Source organism: Mus caroli, chromosome 3, assembly GCF_900094665.2.
Source record: "Mus caroli chromosome 3, CAROLI_EIJ_v1.1, whole genome shotgun sequence".
NCBI lineage: Eukaryota > Metazoa > Chordata > Mammalia > Rodentia > Muridae > Mus > Mus caroli.
The window spans coordinates 142,207,354-142,213,353 of NC_034572.1; positions in this window are offsets into that span (position 1 = coordinate 142,207,354).

Below are 6,000 nucleotides of genomic sequence, written 5' to 3' on the forward strand. Positions count from 1 at the left end.
TATCCCATGATTTTTTGGTCTTATTCATAAGACATTTTTTCCCACATTACCTAAGAAAGTACTGAAACAGAGATATCCCATTGTGGTTACCTATGAACGCATGCAGAATGTATGTGAGATTTTCCTATAGGCAATATTTTCCCTGGTCGCACACACACACACAGACTTCCTTAAACTGACTCAGCTCTGGCAGACGTGAGAGCTGGGAGCCTGGTGCCCAGAGATGAGTGAGCGGAAGTGGAGCGTCTCAGACAGTGCTGTAGCTGGACAGGTCCATTAGATTATCATATGCCCTAAGCCTCAGTGTGTTTGAGCTGCTATAACAAAATGCCTTAGACTGTGCAGCTTATAAGCTTATAAACAACAGCCATTTATTTTTCATAGTAGTTGAGATTGGGAAATCCAAGATGAAAGTGCTGACAGGCTTGGTGTCTGAGGAAGATTCACGCTGCTCTTTAGAGACATGTGCTTCCTGTGTCCTCGTACAGACAGAGGAACAAACAAACTCGTGTGGCTCTTTTATAAAGGCAATAATGCCTTCTTGAGGGCCTTACTCTCTGACTTAATTGCCTTCTCAAAGGTAATGGTCACATGGGGGACTGGGTTTCGACCTACAAGTTCTTCAGGGCCACAAACTCTCAAACCACAGCCCTGTGCAATAAAACCAGGCTGGGTCCCTGGTTTATGTTAGAACTCCCTCCCTAATAAACATGTGTAACTCTCTGAACAGTTTAAAATTACATAGGCTGAGTGGCCCAGATACCAGCAGGCTGCTTTGCAATCCCTGTGGCAGAAGAGGATTCAGGGGTTAGGATGCCTAGAGCTCGTTCAAAATGTTGTAATAGATCCTGCTATACAGTGGAAACACTGGCTAACGATGGCTGAAAGCCAGACATCAGGTCCACAGTGGGTTATCCTACTCGTAGTGTTTAGAGGTACAACGGTGCCTCTTAGTACAGGAGTCAGAAAGACCCAGTAACTTGCCAGATAACACAGCTCGTGAGAAGCAGACAGGCATCTGAACTTCAGCCCATCCGAATTTAGAATCTGAGCCACATGATAGGATCTTGACTTCTGTCACCCATTGTCTGTGTGAACATAGACTTCCTGTGTTCGGAGAGGTAGCCGTCTATGTTTATATCTTTAAAATGTAGAGAATGCCTGTGTCGGGGAATGGACAGAATTGATCAAATCTTTGAGACAGGATAATTTAAATGCCGAATATTGCATCCTTCCTCCATAGACCTGCCTCAGATAAGTAGCTGCTCAGCCCTGCCTGAGCTAGATATTCAAGACAGAAGATTTCCCTTCCCACCAGATACTGGAGACCTAGTGAAAGAGAGACAATTGTCACTTACTGTGGGAATGCATTTTGACCTTTTTCTCAATGTGTAAAAGAAATGAAAAGGGCATACTCTGTTTGAAGGGCTGTGGGTGTGTGTAAAGACAAGGGTCCACCCACTCAGCCTCTCCCAGTTGTGTCCTGCTGCCAGGAGTCACCTTCTCTGAGCTCTGAAAACAGTCTGGGCCATCTCAGGTGGGGGTGGGGGAACTTCCACACGGTATCTTGATTCCTGCAGTAGATGCAGATATGAGCACAAGAGGTGGCCCACGTATGACAAGAGGCACCAAGGACATGTCCATTCAGGCAGAAGCAGATGACAGTTACCCTTTCATGGAAGAAGAGAAGAAAAGGTCAAGACTGGGGTCACGTAGAAGGCGGCCTTTTACCTCCCTGAGAATTTCAGGCAGCTGAGATCACTGCTGAGGAGGACGGAGAGGAATGAACTGTTTTCAGAGGCGAGGTGAGACATAAGAAAGGAAGGAAAAGAGGAAAGATGAGGAGGCACTTGGGGCAACCGTGGGTAGCCAGCCTGGACTCTAATTTGGAGTCCAGGGGAACGGAAAATAGGAGAGACGAGCCTGGAAACCAGACACAGTGAAGGTCTCCTCCAACAAGCAAGGGCTGTGTACTCAGACCTGTGGGTTGAATTCTTGGTTGGCCACTCATCAGCTCTGGGAACAGGGACACCTGATGTAACCTCAGAGCCTGTGTCCCTTGCTTGGAAATGGCAAGGGTAAGAATGATAATTCAAAATAAGGAAACGAGCAGAGATGCATTTATTGAGCAACCACAGATGTTAAGAGACGGATGCAGGAGAGGCGGACAGACCCACCTGCTGAGTCACTTGTCACACAGTTGATAAGATAGGGATTGGAAGGAATCCAGACTTTCTGGTTCTAGAGCCTCCCTCATTATCACATGGCTACCCCAGAGTGTGTTGAGAATCAAATAACACCTATCACCTGCCTCACCCTAAGTCAGGCACAGAGGAAGGTCACAGTTGAATTAATACTAGCACAGAAAAGGAGGGGGAAGGGGAAGGAGCTGTGAGCGAACCTTGAAAGTCTTCCATACGTAGAAGCTCTGACATTTGTAGTTAGTTCACTGGGACACGTGAGGTTACAACAGGCCTGAGGTCTGGTCAGAGCTGGGACTTAAGAAAGATTCATCTGTTAACAAGGCTCAGCTTAAAAGGACCGGTAGTGAGTGATGACCAATTAGACTTTTACTGCAGTAGTCATTAAATGAACCCCAGAACGCAAAGTGGGGGTGGAGAAGTAAAGAGGCAAACAGATGTGAAGGCTTCATCCAGCTCGCTGTGGACAGTGAAACCAGCAGACAGATATAAAGGCTTCATCCAGCTGGCTGTGGACAGTGAAGCCAGTAGATGAGAGGTAAAGGCCTCTGTCCAGCTCGCCGTGGACAGTGAAGCCAGCAGACAGATATAAAGGCTTCATCCAGCTGGCTGTGGACAGTGAAGCCAGCACATGAGTCAAGGTTTGAGGCTGGGTGAGTGGGAACACAGCTGATGTCATTAATGTTACTCCAAAAACCAAGGAAAGAAGCTGGACCTTGAGGGGACAGAGGGCGATTGCACGATTACAGGCTGAGTTTAAGGTAAGGACATGTCACTCAGGTGGAAACATTTAGCAGATGGTTAGTTTAACAGAGAGAAAACACGCTCTGTGATAAATATATCTCTCCCCCAGAACAGCTTTACTGAGTATTTTGAGTCTCCTGACACATATTAACAAATTCTTTGCACACACTTCCCTCCCAATGTTACAAATGAAATGCTTCAATAATTATGAATTAAAAGTAACTCCCCTTTTCACCCCAATGTTCTGGGAGGTGTTTGGTATCTCCTGTGATAGGTTACTTCCCATTTTGGACACTGTGGCTGTAACCTCTGTTCCTTTTCTGTGTGAGGAAGCTATGTGTTTGAAACAAAAAGATTGTCTTATGGCTCCACGAGCAAACGGATTTTCCTCTTTGTCACACCTCTTGATAGAGTACTAACAAAAGGGGAGGGGGTGTCTGGACGACTTGCTATTCTATAAACTTTCACCAATAAGCAAAAAGCTCTCCACATAAGGTTTTGATGTAGCACTGTTAGCAAAGATGACGGCAACCAAAATGCTCAAAAGTGGAAAAAACTCAGAATGCTTGCTTTTCTGTGCAAGGACTCAAAATAATCCTTGATGCACCAGATGAGGTGGAGGGATCTTTAAGATACACTAGATTAAAAAGGGAAACCAGTTGTGAGACGGGCATCTTGATGAAGAGTATCTTATTGGCAGTGAAGTGGGCTGGGGGGTGCTAAGCAGACAATGGCCTGCTGTCTAAGCATGACTTGAGTTCGAATCTCCAGTATTTACATAAAGCTTGCATAGTAGCAGCACTTGTGCTTTTGTTTCCGGTGGCAGGGACAGGAAGATCCCCAGACTCTTAAAGGCCAGCTAGCCTGTCACATGCAGCAGAAAACAACAAAGGAATCCTGCTTCAAACAAGCTAGACACCCAGAATCTACTCCCAAGGTTGCCCCCGACTACCACATGTGTATACCTGCACTCTTATGCACTCTCATGCATATACATGTATGCACACACATGCACACACTCACATGTGCACACACTTATATACACACATACACACAAACATTTTTAATCTTAAATACATACATACGTACATACACGTTCATTCACCCATCCATCTTTACATTTGACATTGAGTTGGACTGAGTAAGCCTCTAACAGAATCATCCAGCTAAGTCTCCTCACACTATTAATTTCTAGTAGTTACAGAGAACGGAGAAAAGCATTGGACAACACCAAGCGAAAACAGTCAATAAAACCCAGACTGAAGTATCTACTCAAGACAAGTAATTCATTGTCATTAACAAATTTGCAATAGAGAAAGTCCTGGATGGAAACGATGACGTGAAGAAACAAGACAACAGCAAAACCAACCTCTATTGCCCACCGGTGCCTGCAGAGTGACAGGGAAGAAGGAGAACGTGGTGTTGGAAGGAAAATAATGAGACCCACGGGTCAAGAGCACATCAGGATGAAAACTAAGTTGTTTATGGTTATTAGTGAAGTCCTATGTATGAGATGAAATATTGTACTATAATTACATAGTTTATATACTTTTCAGTTGTCTACAAAGTCTGCTGTTATCCACAGGTATCCAATGATGGTGTGCTATGAAATGGAAGCAAGAATGGGTTTTCATTTTTATTGTGTTCTATATGATTCTATCCTTTTACAATAATGTGACCATCTGGGGCAGTGATGGCGCACGCCTTTAATCCCAGCACTTGGGAGGCAGAGGCAGGCAGATTTCTGAGTTTGAGGCCAGCGCTACACAGAGAAACCCTGTCTTGAAGAAGCCAAAAAAAATCACCTATTACTTCTGGAATTAAATGTAACATTAAAAGGGAAACGGAAAAATAGCAAGCCAGTGTGCACAGAGTGATTTGGTCATTTCTGTTCAAGGCTGGAGATAAAACAGACATTGTTTACTGGTGCTTATATTGTAAATGTGAGGACCTGAGTTCGGGTTGCCATGGCCCATAAAACACTGGGTGCAGAGATGGATGCCTATAATCTCTGAGTCTCTGGGAAAATGGAAGTTAACGACAGCAGAATCCTGGGAAATTTGCAGACAAGCTATCTTTACTGTATCCAGAGACAAATAACAAGAGGCTCTTCTCTGACTTCTTCACATAAGCCATTGCATGTTGCCTGACCTACACATGAATGTACATACAAGCATACACATCACACACAGAGACCTCCTCCCAAAATGCTTAATAACCAAGAAATGGACTTCCATGGATTTTTGGATTGGAAATGCAGAATTATAAAAATAGGCTTAATTTGGAGAACTGGGAGCCCTGAATCAACATTTGGACTGGGTTTGTTTAGCTGGTTTCTTGTTGGATCCCCAAATATCAAAGATACTTTTTTATTATCTGATACTACCTCTGATTCACAGGTCTGTGCGTTTGCCAGGTACAGGAAACTTAGGAGAGACTGAGATGAGAATCTCAGGTTAATGACAGGGATGCACTGCGATTTTCAAACAGATGCCAAAACACAGTGACACATATGTAAGGATTACATACACTCATATGTAAGGAAACTCCTGTTCCAAAGGATAACTGGACTCTCAAGAAAGGCAAACTGCATCCTCGGAAAACCAGTATTGTCCTGGCATTCTTAATGCTACATGTTTGCTTTAGATCTTTTTTTTTTCTCCACAGAATAACATCTTTATTGCATTATTTTGTATATGTTTGCAGTGAATCTCGCTTAGGAAAATACTGCTCTATGCAAGGGTCCCACTTGGTCTGTGGGTAGAAATGTATGAATCCGTTTTGCAAAGCTCTGCGATGCATCTTTGGTCTTGGAGCCATTTGCAACAGATTCCTGATTTGCTATGCAGATCCTAATGGAGATGATTGGAGCTGTAATGGTTTGATTTTCTTTTCCTTCTTTCTTGTAGGTAGTAATGAACTCTAAAATGAAATGAAGAAAGCGAGGGGAGGGGGGAAGCCACAGTGCACATCTTTGCTCTCCACGATCAACAATTTCCAAGCTATTTAGCAAATATAGGACAGCTGCTTTATTGAGCTAAAAAAAAAAAAAAAA